At 34.6% G+C, this 24,074-nt stretch overlaps 1 protein-coding gene across 7 annotated transcripts in view; it reads left to right on the top strand.

The window, feature by feature from the left end:
- The window catches only part of SOX6 (SRY-box transcription factor 6), a 584,292-nt gene that overhangs the window by 85,117 nt on the left and 475,101 nt on the right, over positions 1 to 24,074 (top strand). For all 7 annotated transcript variants that reach the window (XM_081798524.1, XM_081798528.1, XM_081798525.1 and 4 more), the window contains exon 2: positions 8,890 to 8,961. The gene's annotated coding sequence lies outside the window, so the exon portion shown is untranslated. The remainder of the gene's footprint in view (positions 1 to 8,889; positions 8,962 to 24,074) is intronic.

A 24,074-nucleotide genomic window follows, 5' to 3' on the forward strand; every position in this document is an offset into this window, starting at 1 on the left:
CTAGTAATGTAATTGCTGGGTCATAGGGTAGTTCTATTTAGAACTTTTTGAGGCACCTCCATACGGTTTTCCAGAGTTGCTGTACCAGTTTGCATTCCCACCAACAATATAAGAGGATTCCCCTTTCTCTACATCCTCACCAACATCTGTTGTTTCCTGTGTTGTTAATTTTAGCCATTCTAACAGGTGTGAGATAGTATCTCATTGTAGTTTTGATTTGTATTTCCCTGTCGATGAGTGATGCTGAGCATCTTTTCATGTGTCTGTTAGCCATCTGGATGTTTTCTTTGGAAAGAAGTCTATTCATATCTTCTGCCCATTTCTTAACTGGATTATTTGTTTTTTGGGTGTTGAGTTTGATAAGTTCTTTATAGATTTTGGATACTAACCCTTTATCAGATATGCCATTTACAAATATCTTCTCTCATTCTGAAGGTTGCCTTTTAATTTTGATTGTTTCCTTCACCGTGCAGAAGCTTTTTATATTGATGAAATCCCAGTAGTTCATTTTTCCTTTTGTTTCCCTTGCCTCCAGAGACATGGCTAGTAAGAAACTATAGCCGATGCCAAAGAGGTTGCTGCCTGTGTTCTCCTCTAGGATTTTGATGGTTTCCTGTCTCACATTTAGGTCTTTCATCCATTTTGAATTTATTTTTGTATATGGTATAAGAAAGTGGTCCAGTTAGATTCTTCTGTATGTTGCTGTCCAGTTTTCCCAATACCATAGCTTCTAAAGATTTGTCTGGACTGAGCTAAAATCCACCACATTTTAATTCTCACCCACTAGTATTGTTCTTGCTTTTGGGAAGAAGAAAGATAAACTAACCTGTAATCAGCATTTACCATATTACACTCACTGTGCTAGATACTACCTCTTTGTTGGCTTGAAAATATTAAACTAGATACAATGGAATATTATTCAGCCATCAGAAAGGATGAATACCCACCATTTGCATCGACATAGGTGGAACTAGAGGGGATTATGCTAAGTGAAATAAGCCAAGCAGAGAAAGACAATTATCATATGGTTTCACTCATATGTGGAACATAAGCAATAGCACGGAGGACCATAGGGGAAGGGAGGGAAATCTGAGGGGGGAGAAATCAGAGAGGGAGACGAACCATGAGAGACTAAGGACCCTGGGAAACAAGCTGAGGGTTTCAGGGGGGAGGGGAGAAGGAGAGGGGGTAACAGGGTGATGGGTATTAAGGAGGGCATGTGTTGTGCACTGGGTGTTATATGTAATTAATGCATCATTGAACATTACATCAAAAACTAATGATGTACTATACAGTGGCTAACTGAACATAATAATAAAAAAAAAGAATGTTGTAGGTCAAGCAGGAAAAATTAGCCATTTTATTAATTCTTGCCCCTTGAGTATAGTGTCTAACACTTTGTGACGAAATGGGAAGTATACATTTCTTGAGAAAAGTCACATGTATGACTGAGTTATAAGCTAAACTATCTACTTTTTTTCTTAGAACCTCATTTTTACTTGAAAGAATGGCCAAAAGGCACACAGTGGTTATTCAGATAGCTGCTTGGCAGACATAGTCTCAAAAATAAACAAAGTGAACCAGCTGGCCATTTTAAGAAAAGCAACTGACATTGCTGTCAATAATAAAATTTGAGCTTTCAAGAGAAAATTAATAGTTTGGAAAACTTGTATCTACCATCATGAGCTTGATGACTTCCCAATAGTTAAAAGCTTTTCTGATAAGATTGTTGATGATATTAACAAATGTGATTTTTAAAAAATTGAATAATGATATATGTCAATGCTTTGAAAATCTGCACAACTCAGTGAACTGATATTTCCAAATGAACCAATGCATGAGGCTACAAAATCGTGCAGGGGTAAAAGATGCATTTAATAAAGATCAGTGGGTTTAAGAAGTAACAGACTACAAAAAGTTCATTGATATTCAGTTTTCAGATTTCATATTGCAATTAACCTTTGAGAAACTATTACTTGTCAAGTTTTGATGTAAAAAAAGAATAGGTACAATTATCTGGAAAGGTGATTGAAACACTCTTCCTCTTTCCAACTTTGTATCTATGTGAAGATAGATATTTTCCACATACTTTCACCAAACCATCACAGTGGACTGAATGCAGTAGTGCTTATGAGAATCCAGTTGTCTTTATTAAACCAGGCATTTAAGAGATTTGCAAAAATACAAAACAATTCCAGCCTTCTAATTTTTTTTTTATTTTGGCAAATATGCTTGTATTTTAAAAGTATGTTATTTATGTTACTATGAAATAGGCTTATCATCAAATGATTATTATTTAATAATTTATTTTATTTTAAATGAATAACTAATTTTTTCCCTCAGATTTAGTTTCTAATACAATAAATATTGATAAATGTGACTGTAACCCTTTGGGATTTTCAATAATTTTTAGAAATGTAAAGGAGTCTTAGACCAAAGAGTTTGAGAACCATGGGATAGATGGTCTCTAAAGTTCATTCCAACTAACCATCTTTAGAACATGCAACCATTCTAATGTAACATGGTTCCTGTAAGATTTCTTAGCCATTCTCTTCTGAATGCTTGTCAATGTCCCTTCTAAATTGTAGCTCTCAATACTGAAATCATATTGAAGATGTAGATTGAACAGCAAAGAATACATGAATAGGCTACTAGAAGTAGCGTTCAATAATAACTATCTTTGGAAATCTTTAAGAAAAGGGGAAATTCCTGTTTCTTTGAGGTAATAAGTCCTTGTTCCAGGAAAGCAGAGTGTTGAACTAGGTAGCATTTTAAATTGTCCTCCTTGACACCTCAGAAATACTCTTACTTTTGCATTAGAAGATATAAATGTCAGTAACTAAACCCTCATTTTACATTCACTATTGTGATATTCTTTATTAGCATTTGCATTGAAAAAAATTGGGCATTAGCTTGGTATCAGTTCCTTCAAAAGTTGAATTTTACATTTCACTTTTATAGTTAATTCAAATTCTATATAATTTAGTATAATTAAGGAGAAAAGGAAAGATAAGAATTATGGAGTTCAAGAAATATGGCTTTAGCCTACAAATGCTATCTATAAACAGCAAAAGTGATAATAATAGTAAAGAAGTTTTTACATTTAAAAAAAAATGATGCAGTTTAGGGGAGAATAGCAGTTATAATGAAAAATAAAATCTCCAGGAAATCTTATTTAAATTGGCATATAGGATATTTTTTAATGCCTCCCAAATATTTATTTATTTAAAATTTTATTTATTTATTTATTTAAGAGAGAGAGAGAAAGAAAGAGAGTGTGCGCATTGGAGTGGGAAAAGGCAGGAGACGGAGAAGCAGACTCCCTGCTAAGCAGGGAGCCCAACTTGGGGCTGTATCCCAGGACTCTGAGACTATGACCTGACCTGAAGGCAGATGCTTAACTGACTGAGCCACCCAGGAGCCCCCTCACTAATTTTTATTTTGATGTATGAAAGATCAGGCACTGATATCTTTTCAAGTTAGTTAAGAAAATAAATGCTTTAAAGGGAGTTGTTTTTACTCAGTGCCTCATTATGTATGACATTATTAAATCAATGATTCCATATGTTAAAAAAAATTAATCTTTGACCTGAGTTTTAAATATGCAGTAGCTATAATTTAATGTAAAGATGAACAAAATTTTGTTACCGGTGTTTTTGGAAGCACTTCCGTACTTAAAAAAAGTACCTCAGAATCATTGTCTCTCAGGGTTGGAAGGTCATTTAATCCAACCACCCATTTGATGCTTGAAACTTCTTGCTAAATCAAATAATAATAATAACAATTAAAAAAGGATGGGAATAAAAAAAGAAATGGGTATGGCTTAGAGACAGCTTTAAGCAAGATTTAAAAAATCTAATTTGAAAGCTCTTAGAGTGTAATTATACAGGGAGGTGGCAGTGTTTTTATTTGCTATTTACTTTTGATCTATTACCTTTTTTTGGTAGAGTGAGACATGCTTTTGTGAAAATGTTTATGGTTTCTTGACTTGATGTCAAAAGACTTGTTTGAAGTTGCCTTGTAATTCAGAGGTTTTTCTTTTTGTAACTAGTATTAGTATTTGGCTTTGGCTGCCAGAATAATAGCAAGTTAGTCTGGATTTAGGGGACTACTTTTGAATAGATAATATACTGAATTTTAGAAATAACTTTATTGTTTGTGGACAAATTAGACATGTTAAGTATAAAAAATCTAAATAACACCAACTTATAAGAATAAGAAAATAAAAATAAGCCTATATCTCACTCAATGTTAACATTTTTGCTAAATTGAACATTACTTTGTGAAACTTGCATGTGCACGTGTGTGTGTATGTACACATATTTGATTTTCTATAAATTGATTGGTTATTATACATGTAGTTTTTAAATTCAACAATACATTTTGGCCATCTTTTTATATCAATAAATATACATTTATATCAGAATTTTTAATGATTATAGAGTAGTGTTATATGTATATCATAATTTGCTTATCTGGTTAGTAGGTTATTTCCAATTTTTGGCTGTTATAAAAATGCTGTAATGAACATACATATTATTTATTTATATATACGTTTTTGTGATTAGTTTCTTAGGATAATTTTTGGAAGTAGCATTGCAAATTCAAAGGATATTGACATTAAAAATTTTAACATTAACTCTCAAATTACCATTCAGAAAAGTTGTACCCAGTTTATAATCTCATCAATGGTATATGAAAGTGTTTTTTTCCCCACACCCTCACTAATACTAGTTTTTGTCCAGTTTATAAAATATTTTGCCAATATTTTAGGTGAAAATATTTTATTTATATTTCTTTGATTATTAGGTAGATTATACACATTTTTGTGTTATTGGACATTTGTATTTCTTTTTTTTTTAATGTTTTTTATTTTTTATTTATTCATGAGAGTCAGAGAGAGAGAGAGAGGCAGAGGCAGAGGCAGAGGGAGAAGCAGGCTCCCGCCCAGCAGGGAGCCCGATGCGGGACTCGATCCCAGGACCCTGGGATCATGACCTGAGCCGAAGGCAGACGCTCAACCATCTGAGCCACCCAGGTGCCCCATTTGTATTTCTTCATTTGTACATTTCCTCTTTGTATTCTTTTTTTTATATATATATTGAAGTGCTTGTAACAATGCACTTTTTATTTAATAAATTAAGGATGTACAAAAGATTTGACAGAGAATATGAACCATGTCACCGCCAAGGTCAGATGTAATAGTCTGTGGCCCAGGTTGAATTATTGATAGTTTTAAGAATCCTTGAGGGGAAAGACCATGACCTTTAAAAAAAAAGTTTATCTACCTATCAATCAATTGAGATATAATTTACATATAATATTGTGTTAGTTTTAGGTTTACAACATAATGATTTTACTTATTTAAAAAAATGTTCATGTTCATATTGTCTGGTACAGTCTCTCACCCATGGTCATCATTTGCTGAATGAATGAATGAACACACAGTGTAATGGGACAATCCATGGTGATTGGGTGTTCTGAGGATTCATTCTCCTAAACAGATTGTGATTTTCCAGAACAGATGGTAATTTGCTCTGGCATTTTCTTCTCTATCTTTTTAGGTTTGTGCTGCCCTCAAGACCAAAGTGGTCACTTTTATTTTGGAAATGGCCTAAACTTTCTAGGTCTTAAAGAAATAACTTACTTCAAATTGTGTGTTAATTTTTGTGCGTTAATTCTTAACTCTTCTCCCATCATAAAATGTTACTTGTTTATTCCTAAATTGTCTGCAGGAGGAAATACCTTAAAGTCTTCTTTTTTATAACAATGAACTGTGTGATTTTAGAAGCTTATGTTTTTTATTTATTTTTATTTTTTTAATTAATTAATTTTTATTAACATATAATGTATTATTTGTTTCAGGGGCACAGGTCTGTGATTCATCAGTCTTACACAATTTGCAGTGCTCACCAACATACTCTCCCCAATGTCCATCACCCAGCCACCCCATCTCTCCCACCCTGCTCCACTCCAGCAACCCTCAGTTTGTTTCCTGAGATTGAGTCTTTTATGGTTTGTCTTCCTCTCTGGTTTTGTCTTGTTTCATTTTTTCCTCTTTTCCCCTATGATCCTCTGCCTTGTTTCTCAAATTCCACGTATCAGTGAGATCATATGATAATTGTCTTTCTCTGATTGACTTATTTCGCTTAGCATAATACGCTCTAGTTCCATCCATGTCGTTGCAAATGGCAAGATTTCATTTTTTGATGGCTGCATAATATTCCATTGTGTATATATATACCTATGTATATATATAATGGTATATATATACCTATATATATGTATATATATAGGTATATATATATATATAATGATATATATATACACACCACATCTTCTTTATCCATTCATCTGTTGATGGACATCTAGGCTCTTTCCAGAGTTTGGCTATTGTGTGAAGCTTATGCTTTTTAAATTGTTTGTTCCGAAATTCATCAATAGTGTAAAACAGTTGATAATGAGATTCAGAGTTGCTTTTAACATATGTAGTAAGACTGCATTGATATGACAAATGAGAATTATTGACTTCATATTGATGTATATTAGAATATTATTTGTCCTGAATGTCTAGAATCTGATTTGTTCCAAATTTCAAATATTTCCAGAGTTAGAGATCTTAACTCCTAAAGAGTCCAATATTGAAAAAATGAGATATATGTCAGCCACAATATTTTTGGATGCATTTTATTATATCCCCCATCATTTAAATGCAAATGAAGGAATGGGATATATTGTGTATTTTGCATAATTCCAATTCATGCCTTTAAAGGAATAGTTGCCAGAAAGACAAGGTGTGATTATTTTTATAATATGTAAGTATTGGATTCTCCCAGAGTTTATGCTTTTGGATATATAGCATTTTGCTATAGATTTAATTTGTGGATAACTTCAAATTATAATTTACAACTCAGGACAGGATAAAATGTAGGAATAGCTTATATCAGAACAAGTATTCTTTGCTGGATTTCAATAGTACACAGAGTGTGTCCACATAGTGTTATGTAGTGTCCCAGATAAAATTGTTCTCTTGGATCTGAAAACATCAGAAAGCTGTGAGGAAGAAAGGGTGTTATACCAAAAATAAATTCAGAGCCACCTTCCCTGGCTAGACTCTTCTGTACTTCTTGCATCCATGGAAGTAGGCATCATAGAATTGTTGGAAACTGGTGAAACTGGAGTGAAGTAGGCCCGAGGCACCATTCTTTACAAAGAGAAGGAGGTCTTGGGGCGCCTGGGTGGCTCAGTCATTAAGCCTTTGCTTCGGCTCAGGTCATGATCCCAGAGTCCTGGGATCAAGCCCCGCATCGGGCTCCCTGCTCCGCGGAAAGCCTGCTTCTCCCTCTCCCACTCCCCCTGCTTGTGTTTCCTCTCTCGCTGTGTCTCTCTCTGTCAAATAAATAAATAAAATCAAAAAAAAAAAAAAAAAGAGAAGGAGGTCTAGTGAAGAAACCTAATAGGTGTATTAACCATCAATACATAAAACTGTCCAAATGCCCAGGACTTTATTGTCTATAAATCCTGACTGGAGGGGTACCTGGGTGGCTCAGTCATTAAGCATCTGCCTTCAGCTCAGGTCATGATCCCAGGATCCTGGGATCGAGCTCCGCATCAGGCTCCCTGCTCAGTGGGAAGCCTACTTCTCCCTCTCCCACTTCCCCTGCTTGTGTTCCCTCTCTCACTGTGTCTCTCTGTCAGATAAATAAATAAAATGTTTTTAAAAAAATTCCTGACTGGAAAATTATCTGGGCCACTTAGGCAAAAGCATATTATAGGAGCTGGGAAGGGCTGAGTTAGATATTTATTTCGTATCTCAATTTCAGATGCCTAATTCATTTGCGCTATGTAAATATAACGTTGGAAATAGTGTTTCCTACAAATGATGTTGATCAAGATTCATTTTTTCCAGAATGAATTTTATTTTAATCTAGTTAGCTAACTAGCCAGGTTAGTTAACTAACCTAGATGTTTACTAGCTATATTTTAAAAATGTGGATTGAATAAAACTAATCTCTAAGTCTAGGAAAGTTTCTGACCTAAATTAGGAACTCAAGCTCCATTATTATTTTAAGTTGAACACTACTCATAGCCATTCTCACATTTTGGAAAGAATATGGCCTTTGCAACAAAGTTTCTTTGTTTTCATGGAACTAAAAATGTGCTGTATTTAGACCAAACAATAAAAATAAACTACCAAACTACCTTCTAATGCATGGGGGTTCTGGAGAGAGGAAACCATAGATATTTAGAGGCATAAAGTGACTCATTGTGCTAGTTAAAACTTTTTACAAGGCTAGCTCTGTGTGTTTGAGTTGCATCTGTTACCTGTTCAGCCAGAACTAAAGTGTGTGCAAGCAAAAGAATTTTGGATTGAATTGTGCCTTATACAGAATGCATTGCATATAGCCTGAGTGTCTAAATGTGTTCCATACCTTCAACAGAACAAAAAGTGCATCTTTTCATTTTTATTCTACCTGTAAGATATTCCTGTTGGATATATCTAAGATATTTTCTGTGAAGTGCATTCATTTTAACTTGCAGACATAAATTAAATATGTTTTTTAAATGTAACTTGTAAGCATCTATTCCCTTAAAAATTGTTTTCTTCCTTTTGTTTTTACTTATTGATACTTTAAACACCTACTTTACTACTGACTTTTTTTTTTTTTAAAACCATAATGGACAGAGATGTATTCCTAGAGGTAGAAGAGTGGAATAATTGTCTCTTTTGGTTATTATTATCTTGGAAAAAGCTGTTAGAATAGATGGGGACAACTGCCTGAGTTAAAACTAGTATAATTTGTAGACATAATGTATATACTCCTTTAATAAAACATATAAATGCAATTTACTTATATTTTTAAATTTCATTTTCTGTCTAACTTTCAGGTCACTTTCATGAATTCAAAGGCAATTTACCAGTGATTTCTGGGTGCTGGGGCTGATTTTTTGTCCGTATTTGTAAGTATTGGTTTATTTATTACTTTTCTCATTGCATAATGAAATAGTTACAGTTTATAAACACGTTCTTAATTCCTTTTGTGTGTGAATTTTTATCATTTTTTCTGTTACTTTAAGTGTTATTAGGTTTTTGTAAGTGCTTTCTTAAGAGGACTATAGAAATAGTACCAGCTGGTGAAAAAAGCCCCAGTTTATTGTGATTTCCAGTGAAATAACACAATGGCGGGGCCCGTTACAATAAGCTGGAAGAATAAATATCTTACTTTTTGAAGATGGGGCTCAATTATAGGAATGAATTACCTTAAAGGGGCTAGTCTATATACACATGAATAATTTACCCTGGTAACTTCTTACAGTCTCTGGTTGTCTGGACTTGAAAAGTACTATGTGCCTGTGCACATAGAAAAGACGTGAGATGATACAGAATTCAAAGAGCTGTCAGCACATGAGGAGATTATGTGCTACGGAGCCAAAGGCTTATTTAGTGAATGTATAATGTGTATCCAAATGGGTGCTTTCTTCACCATCCCCAAAACACTATTAAATTTTAAATGATATTTGGGAGAACAAAGATACTTTTTTCTCAGAAAAGGCAAATTTCAAGAAAAAAATGGAATGAACTTGAATGATCAATTATAGTACTTTAAATTGATATATATTTATTAATATAGAAGTAGTTTAGAGTATGAGGCAGGTATTAAAAATGTGTACGTATAAGACCATATTTAAGTAACTTGAGTTTAAAATATATTTATATGTGTATATTGTTGGAATCTAAGGAGCTCATATACATTTCATAGCAACAAAGACAGAGGAAAATTGTCCTCTGTTAGTGTACTCCTACAAGGGAGTTTTAGAGGATATACTTCCAGGAAAAGTATTTAAAAAAACCCAACATTATAAATTCGAGTTTAAGTTATTCAGTATTTAAGCAGAGCACAGTGAATATTTATTTAAAACCAGCTTTATCTTTCTTTTAGTAGTAGCATTGATTGGGACAAGCATTTTGAATCAACTTAAAAAATAGATGTGAATGTTTAATATAGTTTAATACATTTTGTATATATTTAATGCTTTATGAATGAGTACATTATTTTTATGAAACTATCAATTCACATTTTATTATTTGAAGACTTAATTCTTATGTAAAACACAAAATATTAAACTGCATAGCTCCTTTGGATTAAATGTAAGCTTTTAATTTGTGCAAGGTATCATAGTGAGGATTAGGAGCTGAAGAAGATGGAGAAAGAAATGTAAAGTATCTTTGAAGGGCTCTCATGAAAAAGGATAATTCCAAGGAGTTGAGCTTATCCTATTAGAAATCTGAGTAAAAGGAAACAATTTTGAGTTGTTCAAATCTTATCTTAGTTGCTATATCCTTTCTTTTACCTCCTTTCTCTCTTCTTTCATATCATTCAGTCATTTACTTTAGTAAGCTTTTAGGATGACTACATTTTTAAAATGACAAATACAAGATAATTACTGGCAATTCAACCAAGATGGCTTTTATTAAAGCATTAAAATATAGTTTACATTTCTCATTACCCAAAGGCCCTCTTTTCTGATTTCTTTACTCCTCCTTTGTGTTCCCCTTCCACCAGACATACATAGGCTAGCTTTGAATGGAGGGGATCCAATTAGCTGAGATTTTTTCTAGCAATCTAACAAAGAGGGAGACTAAAATTCGAAGAAGGGAATCTGTGGCTATAGTTTTCATGTGGCTGTAGTTTTCATACGGTTATTTCTGGAGTTCAACATAAAAAAAATAATCTTTTAGTCAGTTTTGTCTGATCATGTAGGCAGAAGTCATGCTAATCATTTAGGCCCAAAATAATTGTTTTTCAGCCTTAAGAATTTCCATGTTAGTTTAGGGCATGGACTTTGTCGTTCCTAAATTTAGTGGTCTCAAGCTTTGTTAGGGCCATCTTCTAACTGTGGAACCTTCTTATTAAAGGACCATAGCAGGATTCTATGACTAAGATAAGTCAGATAAAATTAACATGGCATCCAGAATGCTTGAGTTCCCATTCCTTTCAATTACTGCAGAAACTGTCCACCACTTACACTGAATGATGAGGCAGTTAAAGCAATGGAAATATTTATCTAGTCTGGCCTAAGAACAAGCAAATAGGATCAGTGACAATGGCTTCTTTTAGGAACTTTAATTTCCATCCTGGAACTGCTTATTTGCTACATGATCTAAGGCAGAAAGTTATACCTCATGGCCATGGGAAGGTTTCTTAGTAAGGTGTGCAGAAATCAGTCTGTGAGATAAGAAAGGTGGGATATTGTTTTGCACATCCATAATGAATGGGCCACACCAAGGGTGTGTGAGAACTGACTGGAATCTTACCTCCTCACATCAACTACCTGTGTCAGGAGAGGAAAACACTGTGAAGGAAAATGGTTACTTCTCAGAAGCTGAAAGCATCTTATTCCATTTTTTTTCCTCTTTAAAAAATAAAACTACTCTTGTCTTTTTCAAAAGTAGGCATTGTATAAGAAGACCTTGTTTTGCATGTTAATATCTCACATTTAATTTTTTATCTCTAATTTAAAAATAATTATATAATTCTGACCATTCAATTTTACCAGGGCAATAAATTATTGGTTAAAAATAAAAAAAAGAAACAAAACAGAGGTAGGTCTTTAAATACCCTGCTTTTTCAGGTTACCCAGGCCTTTTAAATAATTTGATAATGAATTTACTTTTATAAAATTCTGCCTCTGTTCATGGTCTTGAATGACAACCTTTTCCCTGAAAAGATACAGAAGTATTTTATTCTCTGGCACAAGAAGTGATTATTGCTTAGCCCCATGCTTGAGGCAATAATAAGAGTATCTTAATTTGGTATAACACTTGCTTTTACAGACATTAAATTGGCTGAGTTTTATAAAAACTGTTAGGTGAATAGGAATTATCCTTATCTTTGCAGAGTAGCAGGACTCAAATATAGGGATTCATGGTATAAATTCAGTGCTCTTTCCATAAAACCAAGCTATCCTGTCACAGAATTTTAGCTCTCTTTCTTTTGTTGTTTTTGATCACCATCTCAGTCTCCATTTGGTGGCTGTACAAATATTTTTGGAAAGTTGAGGTAGAGTAAGTCAGGGAGTAGATTGTAGAGTACCTTCTACCAATTCATTTCCTCATGTTCCTGGATCATTTGCTCCTCCCTGACATTTTCCTATCCCCCTATTCCAAAACTGCTATACGTCCTGCTTCAGCTGAAATTTTTTGAATTGCGTAGATTTTCAGGAAACAAACAAAAAATCACAAATTCATCTCTTTGTGGTATTTTAAAAGGAAAGAAATCTGTTTCAAACTGAGCATAACCCAGACCAAAGCTCCCTCAGTGAGAATGCCTGTGATTTTCAGGACAAGTAGGTCTAAGTGCATTATCTTTAAAAAATATTATTCTAGGCTAATCTTGACATAGAGCAGGTAAATAAAAAAGATGAGCTGTGAAAATCCACAAATAGGGCTTGAATGCCATTTTCCATGACAACGGGAGCTGCCCCATGAAAGCATTAATGCTGGGAATGTGAGGAATTTAAAATTGTGCCTTCTCAGTTTTACAGTTGTGTGCTCATGTTAATTAGAGATATACTGACATTTGAAGTATCTACATTAATACACACAGCTACTGTACATTTGTGAACTGTGGCCAGAAATCTACTTTAATTGAAAGCAGTTCACTAATCTGAATGTGTATATCCATTACATTTGAAGCTTTTAAATTTTATATACTAGTGCCCTTAGATACTTGTTCTTTCTGCTCTCTTCACTTTCTGTTTCTAATTTATTTATACCTGAAAGGACAGCCTGGCCTATTTTAATCTCCTTGCGGTGTTTTGGAGCAATATTGATGAAATTTTGAGGAAAAAAATGTTTTTAATAGTGTCCTTTATTTGCTGTAGTTTGAATCTCTTTCTAAATTGTTGGTTTTTCTTGCAAACCTTTAAGATGGCCTGCCGCCGAAATAAGGTAGGATTTAGGTTTATGGAATTTGCTTCACTGGCTATATTTAAGCACTAAAAAGCTACTTTTCACAGTCACGCTATGGTTTTAGCCAGAAAAGCCCAGTATTAGAGACCTTGATGGGATGAACAGTGAAGAGGCATTCTATTTTTCCTAATATAGCTGGATTTATCCTTCCCTCTTGATGTCAAGCCATGTATCTTAATTTTTGATTTGCAAATATGTTCACAATAGCTGGATGACTTCTTGAGGTCATCTTTAGCCCTAGAGTTTTTGCTTTGTCTCTCTTACAAAAAGAAGATCTTACATCTATTTTTTGCAAGCTTGTATTTCTTAAGAATTTGCCTGTCAGGATTTTTAACCTAAATGTTTTGTGCTTGTTGTCTAATGAAACTCCCACACTTACTTTTTGGACCAGTCTCTGAATATTACACAAGGCCAGTTAGAAAGAAGCTTCCTTTTAGTAGAACCAGAACAAACTGCTCCAAAAAGTTTGTAATACTCTGGACTTGTTTCATTAAACCGTTTTACTGGCACCATTAAACCACTGAGACCTGGGACCATTAAAACTTACTCAGTATTATTATTAGGTTGATGGCCTATTTTACCCTTTATTACTTTTATTCACTGTGCTAAGTTCCTCTGTTCTTTATTCTGTCATGTCGCTTACTACATACTGTGCCATCACAGCACATTTGGTAATTCCAAGTTAATTGCTCAATTATCAGTGATAGTCATGAAGCACTTGAAACATGCGCAGTGGAAGATTTAAAAAATTTCAAAATAAGTTGGTGTGTCATAATCTCAAATGTGAAACATGCCAATATCTGCAGGCATAAAAATACACTGCCTGAGCTAGGCATTTCAGGGAAGGCAAAAATCTACTCTTAAAATCAGGGCTTTTGTCTGGCAGTGAAGTGTTTCATCTTTGCTAATTTCAAACAACATGTCTAAATTTGATCTTGGTTTACTTTTCAACTCTAAAAATTTGGTCGTGGTTATAAAAGAAAAGGGAAGGAAAACTATTGATTCCGTTTAAATGTTTTACTGGAACCTTATAATCATGATATTCACTGTTAAGTGGAATTTGATGTGAGGTAGATCCATGTTGGATATCAATCAAAGAAACGGACTTTAAGGATGCAAAGTGATCTCTTTATAATGTTTCTTCACTTATTAGGCAATCCTCTAATCAGAGGACAGCATTACAGTGAAGGTAGTATGTTGATGCTTTATTTCTACTGGGAAAAAACCCATGAGAACAATGACACTTTGGGGACTTATTCTGAATCTCATACAGTAATATTCTCAGATGCCTTCAAGATAACTTACACATTATGGCAAAATAATTATTGTAACTCTTTTGGCAACTAGGCAAACTATCATTAAATTTTGCATTAGTATTCAGTTTAGGGTTTTCTCTAAACTAATACAGTGCCAACAGCTCTTTTTTAGATGCTATTATGGTTCTTTCACATTTTTATAGTACTGTAGTAAAGCTGAATTTACTGGCTACATTTGAAGGTGGAGTAGAGCAGCACAAGAGTCAACATTAAAGTGATTCAGTGCCCGTTGGAGAAATTCTTCTTGAGATTGGAAACAATGTGGGGCTTGAGGGCAGTTTGCTAAGAGCAGCTAATAAATTTGAATATTTCCCCAAGAAGCTGTTTTCTGACCTTGTTTTTAACCAAGAAGATAGGCTTAATCATCTTCCAGTATTCTTATGTAACTTTCATTAATATTTAAAGGAATTAAATGTATATAGAGAAGGGGAAATAAAGCCATAATTTGAACTGGGTGGTGGTCTCAGATTAAGGTCGTGAGGGAATGTCAATAAATGCAGTAATTATGCACAGTTAACCATTATTTTATCATATAATGATCAATAATTATAATATATATGTAATATAGAACATATATATAATATATGTAATATAATGTCTATACTTCAGTTAACAGTTAAGCCACTGATTTACTCAAGCATTTAGAAAGAAATAATTTAGTAGCTATTCAGTTTATAAAGATTGAATAATCGGGGCGCCTGAGTGGCTCAGTTGGTTAAGCGACTGCCTTCGGCTCGGGTCATGATCCTGGAGTCCCGGGATCGAGTCCCATGTCGGGCTCCCTGCTCAGCGGGGAGTCTGCTTCTCCCTCTGATCCTCCCCCTCTCATGCTCTCTGTCTCCCATTCTCTCTCTCAGATAAATAAATAAAATCTTTAAAAAAAAAAAAAAAGATTGAATAATCAACAAAATCTAGTTCATTTTGTTGTATACTTGTCTCTACACATCACTCTCAGCATATAGTCTTATCTGAAGTACATATTTCATGTCATCTTGGAGTATGGATATAAATGCTTATCATTTCACCAAATTTTTACCAGCTCCAAACATGAAAACGTGAGTTAAATATTGCTAGTAAAGATAAAAATATTTTCTGCGTTCTCTCCCTTCCTCCTTCCCCCACCTCTCTCTCTGATATATATATAGCACCTACATATATCTTATTGGAGTATTTCAAAGATGCAAGGCACTTATAGTGTAAAAAGATTAATTTCCAAGTCATCACCTTCCATAGATGACTGGCAAAAGAGACCGATCCTTAATGTTTAATCAGTCAGAAAAGTTTGTCCACGTGATGTAATGCTTTTTATTATTATTATTTGCTTAGCACTAAGGGCTTGGCATAGTGCTTATAAGAGAAGAAAAGATGGTTTCTAACCTAAGGGCTTAAAACTTGATATGTTGCTAGAGAGTTTATGTGGGTGGAGTTTTCTTTGGATACAAACTGTACTGGACTTAACTCTTTTCAGCTCATACAGTTTCATATAAACTTAAGTGAATGAGTTCATTAATAAAAGCAGATTTTCTATTTTTATTTCACCTTTGGGCTCTTTTATATCTTTGGAACATACAAGCACAACAAAAAGGTATATTTGACAGTTAATTATAATTTTTCCCTTTTGACCCAGGCATAACAGATAATTAAGCAATAACATTATTGAAATCTAAGTCTGCACCCCCATAGCTGCCTACATTAGGTGGAATATAGGTTCTTTTTTTTTTCCTTAAAGCTATGGCAGGCTGATAAACCTATGGCTTGATTTTAGTTATTGCCACTAGTGTTCTGAGTTTCATTTAACAAAGTGCAGATACAGATATATATATATATATATTCCTTCTATAAATATTATTTTCTTCCATGACTACATACATATAGCATCACCAGCTAGAATGGGTTGTTTTGAGGTGAGATTGGTCACACATAATTTGATATTTGATATAGTAGGAAGTACACACTTAATGAATAGTTGACAGGCTTAAGGGATGGAAACATTCTAGGCTTTCTGGTAGTGGCCATTTGTAGAAGGCACTATTGATTTTGTGACTAGTTACAGGGAGTTTTTCCCTGGACTCACAGTCACGGAACAGATAGGAATTGAAAGGCAATATCTGGAGGAAGGCTGACAAAGTAAGGCATGAAAAATGTGGGTGTAAATAAGAGAGCTGAATATAAGAAAACTTTGAGCACCTGGAGCTTTTTGAGATGTGGTTGAATAAATGGAAGAAATACCTGTCCCTCCAGTTTCACTGCAGTAATTGAACAGAGGAGACAAAAGGGAGAGAAATTAATGAAACAAGATTACTGAAATAGGAGATTTTTGTAAAATCATAAAATGGATTTGAGGATTGTTATTTATGATGTGGAAATACTTATTTGGATGACAGTAGTAACTTAAAAAGAGTTCTATCGTTTTCCCCTCTAATTTGTTTAATTTTATTGATTTCAATTCAGTGAATTTTGAGAACAGCTGTAGGAATTTAGGGAAATGGGTACCCCCCTGGTAGAAAAACCAATGACAATAATTTTGCTTTATTTGGGGAAAGATTGATATATATGAAAATAATCATATATGTATCACACTCTAAAATTTTATATGGGAGATCTTTAGAAATGTCTCATTGTAACTATTACCAAGAAACATCCTTGTATCTTCTAGAACAAAGAATCATGTGAATTAGGTTTCAAATATGTTATATGATGTTTTTAGTCTTAGAGGTTAGGAAGTTTTTTGGAATCACATTTCTGTAAAGTGACTTTTAATGTAATGAATATTTCCTTCCTTCCTTCCTTCCCTTTTGTCCTTTCTTTCTTTCATTTAGAGATAGTTTTCAATTAGCCTGTATGCTGCTTGCAAAGTTGTAAGACAGTACCTAACGCATGTCCATTAAATTGTATGCAGGGTCACCTTCTTGATTAAGGACTGAAGAATCCCTATTAAGTTTCTTATATGAACTAAGGGTACTCTTGTTCATTTTGTACAATCAAAGAGACTGGAAAACTGTTGGAATTAGTTTTACTGTTGTGAGGTGATAAAGTTAAGATAATGGGAAAGAAGTGATAATCTTTATTGATCTAGCAGCATACTAAACCTGAATTAGGATTTGTCAAATTTTAAGGTTTGTTGAATGTTTGCTTTCTAAGAACAAGATAGAGGATTAATCATGGTCAAAAAAGATAATTTTTAAGTTTTCAAAAGACTTCCTACAATGAAATATTCTATTCAGCCATATACTTACAACCTTGAAGGCAGTCCTTAGTTGTGTTTTTCAAGCAAGTCTTCCACATAGAATGAATTTGTCTCAGTTTTTGATGTTGGTTGTTTCTTGAGAATTAGTTTGACTGAGGGTTAAATATCCCATGTAACCAATAGGATAAAATTTATAAGTGATCTCAAGGATACTAAGCAGGAAATGAAACCCAGATATGCCTGAAACAAAGTTGTGGATTGGTTAAGATTATGATTATATATAGAAAACTGATAGAACAACAAGCTGTGCAGCAATCTGAAGTGTTTAAGAGGGAACAGGCTGCCACTCTCCCACAACATTGCTGGCCAGACCAGCGCTCTAACACTTCCCAGTGTCTGTGGCAGGAGAGGAGTGGGTCTATATTTGGCACAGAGAAGTTCACAAAAAGCAGCTGTTGCTTGTGTTGAGCACCTGTATGTTTTGGGCATTGTGCAAGGCACTTTTATGTTGTTATTTTTAATCCTTCCAATAATCTTAAAAGATCGTTTCCTCCCGCTTCCAAGTCCCCAGTTATTTTCGCTAAATTCTCATTTATTTTTTGCTTTCATAGCACTTAAAATGATTAATAAATATCATACATTTGTATTTATTTAATGTCTATTTTCTTCACTAGATTAAAAGTTCTGTTGGGGCTGAGACTATGATTACTTTGTTCAAACCTGTATACCCAGTTTCTATCACAGTTCCTGACACAGTAATTTCCCAGTAGATACTTGTTGAATGCATGAACAACTGAACAAAAAATAAAGATAAAGGAAGGAAGGAGGAAGGAATGTAAGGAAGAAAAAGGCAGAGGTGGGATTCAAACACAGTCCATTTGACTTCAGAACACATCTCTTTCCACTCTAGAACACCAGCAGGGGTTCATTTTATTTAGAATATTCTTTTTTTTTTTTAATACCCAGCATGGAACCCAATGCGGGACTTGAACACATGACTCTGAGATTAAGACCTGAGCTGAGATCAAGAGTCAGACATTTAGCTGACTGAACCACCCAGGCACCCCTAGAATCTCCTTGATTATGAACTTATCTGATAAAATTTTCATAGGTTCAGCTGTTGCAGAATATCTCATATCTGTTTACATTGTAGTTTGAGAATTCTTACATCTTACTCTGAACCTAAATGCCATGAAAAAGGCCTGTACTGTCTTTTTCTCATACTGTTGGAATATTGCAACCATTTTATGCTAATAGTTCTCTTCAGAAATATAAATTTCATGTTCCAGATTTTTGGGTTTCTGCTTCTCCTACACAAAGAGAGTGCATTACTCTTTCCTTCTCTGAGACTGTCCCTTAATTTAGATCCTTGTGCCGCCAAATTGACTTTCAGTAATAGGCAGAGTGACTTATGCCCTGCTGAGTTTTTTCCTGGAGGAGAGGTGTGCTACTCTGTTTAGAGGGAGCCCATGGGAGGAGCTGGGCTCACCCAAGGAGCTCTTATCCTGACAGGTGCTAGTTGCTGGAGCTTGGTTTGGTCATTGAGCAGTGAGCTCCTTCTCTTTACCTCGTTTTTGCTGCTTGAATTTTTTCTTGTTATTAATAAGTATCACTGTCAAGAAGTTTTTTGTTTTAATATTGTTTTTTGAATAATGCTATTCACCATTTTCATTTCCTTCTATCTCTGGTTCCATCTTTTAAAATAGCCTTACTGTGTTTTTCCATTCTATTTCCCAGGAAGGGAGGTAACATAAACATATTGAGAGTAAACTCAAGGATTGCCCAATCTCATAGTGCTGAAAGGTGTCATTGTATCTAGGCTTTCAGAAATGCTATGTTTAGTCTTGAAAGCCTACATTTTAGGGGTGTGGAGATGTGGCTAGGTCAAACAAGAAGTGTGTATTTCCCAGATATACGTATTTAAATATTGATATCAACTTAAATTGTCCTATATAAACTCCCAGGAGAATACAAGAAACAAGTACAAGATTTCTATGATATAAAGCAATAATCGTCTTTACTAGACCAAACTGATCTTGGAAGCTCTGGTCATATGGGAATTTTTCATCTGAAGCAGCCTGTCCTACTTGGAAGTTAGTCTCTTAGTGAGGAGGGATCTGACCCATTATAGTCTTCACATTGGATGGCGTAATCAATGGTCAATCTAACTTTCAACTTGCCCTTTGAAAACTATTTAAAGATGTGATTGTTTTCCAAGTTACAGAAAAATCCCTTTTTTTTTTCTGATAACAAATACCTACTTCCCAGGAGAGTGCTTAGTATCTATGGGAAATTAATTCAACTCCACAAATATATACTGAGTACTGATTATATTCAAAGCAGAACATTAAATGCTGTATTGGGAATAAATACAAGTGTACAAAACTCCTGTCATCAAGAACCTTAGAATCTAGACATAATTATTAAACCCTCTTATTCCTTTTTGTGTACCTAGTGTCTCAGTGCATGGCTCAAAGGAGGGATTAATAAATGTTAATTAAGTTACATTGATTATTGCAGAGTTGAGATGTAATTCTCTATGCAGAATATGTTAAGTGCCTTAATAAAGTAAAAAAATAGTACTCTGTGGGGGGGGGCGTTCAAAAGAATTAAAGATCCATTCCTTTAAGAAGAAGGACTCTGGGAAGTAGACTCTTTGATGATCTTTGACGCTTGAGTAGAATTTCGTCAGTGGAATAGGGGATGAAGAGAGGAGCATCCTGTTAGTGAGAGGATATCACAGGGATGGGTATGGGATAGCCAAATGGAAACAGGAAAGTATGAGATAGGAACAAATGAGATGTCCAGTCTGACTGAGGTATATGGTACGTATAAGCTAGAAAATTTAGTGTGATCATACCATTGTGGCCTATGAGGCTAGGTTAAGACATTTGGTGGATTTTAGGGGGCCATCACAACCAAATAGTCTGGTGGTATGGCAAGAGCTTTGCTTTTAAAAAAGTAGTTCAACCAGCAGTTTGTAGAGTTGATTAGAGGGAAGAAAGACTTGAACTAGAGAAGCAGCTTGTGAGGGCTATTGCAATAGTTTCGGCAGGAGGTAAAAGGTGGGTATTTGGGGAACCGGGAGAAGACACTTGCCAATGGGGGATCAATGGGCCTGGTCAGATTATATGTGGTAAAGAGTATGAGTCAAAATGACTCCTATTGCTTTCCCTGTTCTTGTCATTCATCACAGTACTGAGTTATTGAAAAAGGAGAGGGAAATGATCATGCTAATTATCTCTTGTCAATGCTCAAATCCCTTGCTGTCTCATTGGTTAGATCTCCAGTGAAAATTGGGAATATTTTTTCTTTCCATGGAGAATAGGGAGGAAGATGTGTTTTCAAAGGAATGAGAATATACTTAAAATTATTTTTAACCATGAGAGACTCTGGACTCTGGGAAACAAACTGAGGGTTACAGAAGAGAGGGGGGTGGGAGGATGGGGTAACCGGGTGATGGGTATTAAGGAGGGCACATGTTGTGATGAGCACTGGGTGTCATACGCAACTAATGAACCTTTGAACACTACATCAAAAACTAATGATGTACTATATGCTGGCTAAATGAACATAATAAAAAAAAACAGAAAAAAATTATTTTGAGGAATTAAAGGCATAACATAAACACAAAAGACATTAACCAAGGGTTAAAATGCACCAGGCAGGGCCTTGAATTCAGAAGGGTAAGGTAAAATTTGGATACTGTGAGTGAGAAGAGTAACTATGCTTGAGATTATGGCATTCCTATCAGGGGTCAGTACATGGAATAAAACAGATGCACAGAATTTGGTTATTTTTAAAATTCTCTCAGACAAAGTGATGACTAGGACTCTGGTTATATTGCTGTATTTTGTCCTTCTCCACAGAAGGTGTAGTCACAGCACATATTATACTTAGGATATATGCCCTTTCTACTTGTCTCTTTCAAGGGAAGAGGAAATATGCAGGAAAGTAGTATACTCATGAGCAAGAAAATACTTATGGGAATAAAAATTAAGAAAAAATAGACTTTTTCAAGAGAATGGGATAAAGTCAAGTTGATTTCATAAATGATCCTTATCATTCTCATTACTTTATCATTCAGAGTAACAGTAATATGCATTCATTCATTTATTCATTCACTCAATAAGAATATGAATTCAGGACTCTTTGGACATTAAGTGGAATTTAAAAATGGAAAAGGAAGATTTAGTCCTTAGGAATTTATAAGCTATTTGTGGGAGGAAATGAAATATACATATATGAAAAAGAAGAGCAAAAAAGTGACCGACACAAACAAAACTTAACAGTTCCTCCCTGGGAAATGCTTTGGCCATTATTCCTTCTTCATGGCAGGAACCTTGTAATTGGTGGAAGGAACATGGACATTGTTCCTTTTTTAGAGACCTAGAATTTCTGGTTATCTCTGTCTTCCATTCAACTGTATATGCACCTTAGCCTCCTGACACACTGAGCCCCTTGCCATTGCTTCATCAAAGGGTGCTCTTTCATTACCTATGTATGACTTAAAAATCTGTCTCACTTGGGCCTAGCAAATAGTGCATATTATGTGGTGCATAATAGGTTCCAGTAAAATATTTCTGAGGTCATTACAGAAACTCTGTCATATATTCTATCAATTAAAATATTTTAGGTTAAAAAAATCTTCTTTAGTAATTTAAATATCCTATCAATAAGTACACAATAGAAATTTTAAGTGATAAAAAATTAAATATCCTTTGGGAAAGTTAAAATATATTACTTTTTCACATCTTAGGCTTTTTATATGCCTCTAATACTTTAAAACCCCCGAACAACTTTTGAGTGCCTTTCGTGCATCAGAATTATATTAGATGTTTCATATTAGTTTTGAAATATATGCTATGGAATCCCTGCCACCCCTGGGTACTATTGTGTACTAGCTGTGATCTTAGGCAAATTGTATAACCTCTTGGAGCCTTAGCTTCCTCACCTGTGAAGTGAGAATCTTACCTACTGCATTTTTTTACAGCTTTATTGAGGTATAATTGACATATAATAAACTGCATATATTTGAAGTGTACAATTTGATAAGTTTTGATGTAGGTATACACCAGTGAAGCCATTTCTGCAATCAGGATAATTTGCATATCCATCACTCCTAACAGTTTCTTTCTTAATGTCTCTTCAGAGTCCCTCACTTCTTCCCCTCCTTGATCTTTCCCTGACTTTACACCTAGACAATCATCGATCTGCTGTCACTGTAGATTAGTTTGCATTTAAAAAAATTTTATGTAAGTGGAATGATATGTATTCTTTTTTGTCTAGTTTATTTCATTCAGCATAATTATTTTGAGATTCACTCGTGTTGTGCGTGTCAATAACTTATTTTTTAAATCGCTGAGTAGTATTTCATTGTATGGATATACCACAATTTGATTATCCATTCAGATTCTTTCTAATTTTTGCTTATTACAAATGAAGCTACTTTGGACATTATCTTTGGGTAGATATAAGCTTCCTTTCTCTTGGGTTAATATTTAGGAGTGAAATGGCTAGATTACATAGGTGTATGTTTGACTTTAAAAGAACTGCTAATTGTTTTGGGACACCTGGGTGGCTCAGTCAGTTAAACATCTGCCTTCGGCTCAGGTCATGATCCCAGGGTCCTGGGATCAAGTCCCAAATCGGGCTCCCTGCTCAGCGAGGAGCCTGCTTCTCCCTCTGCCTGCCATTCCCCCTGCTTGTGCTTTCTCTCTCTCTCCCTAATAAATAAATAAAATCTTAAAAAAAAAAAAATTAAAGAACTGCTAATTGTTTTCAAAGAAGCAGTTGTACATTTTATATTTCTTTCTTTTTTTTTAAATAGATTTTATTTATTTATTTGAGAGAGACAGTGAACGAGAGAGCATGAGAAGGGGGAGGAGCAGAGGGAGAGGAAGAGGAAGAAGTGGACTCCGGCTGAGCAGGGAGCCTGATTCAAAGCTCCATCCCCGGACCTTGGGATCATGACCTGAGCCTAAGGCAGACTCTTAACTGACTGAGCCACCGAGGCACCCCTGTGACTATCCCATTTTAAATTGGAGACCCACTCCCCCTGTTTTCTCCATGGTGGTCATGACCTTTATTTAGTCTTCAATTTTAGCCATGCAAATGCTTACTGTGGTATCTCATTGTGGTTTTTATTTTTAGTTCCCTAAGAACTGATGGTGTTAAGCATCTTTTCGTGTGCTTATTAGCCATCCATCTACCTTGTTTAAGTGCCTTTTAAATTTTTGCTGGTTTTTTTTTTTATAGGGTTGTCTTTTTTTTTACTGAGTTGTGATAGTTTTTGTATATTCTAAATTACAAGTTATTTATTGGATATTCATGTTTTGCATATATTTTCTACTAGTCTCTGGCTTACTTTATTTTTTTAATTTTTTTATTGTTATGTTAATCCCCATACATTACATCATTAGTTTTAGATGTAGTGTTCCATGATTCATTGTTTGTGCATAACACCCAGTGCTCCATGCAGAACGTGCCCTCCTCAATACGCATCACCAGGCTAACCCATCCTCCCACCCCCCTCCCCTCTAGAACCCTCAGTTTGTTTTTCAGAGTCCATCGTCTTTCATGGTTCATCTACCCCTCC

Source organism: Leptonychotes weddellii, chromosome 11, assembly GCF_054177405.1.
Source record: "Leptonychotes weddellii isolate Sample4059 chromosome 11, ASM5417740v2, whole genome shotgun sequence".
NCBI classification, from domain to species: Eukaryota; Metazoa; Chordata; class Mammalia; order Carnivora; family Phocidae; genus Leptonychotes; species Leptonychotes weddellii.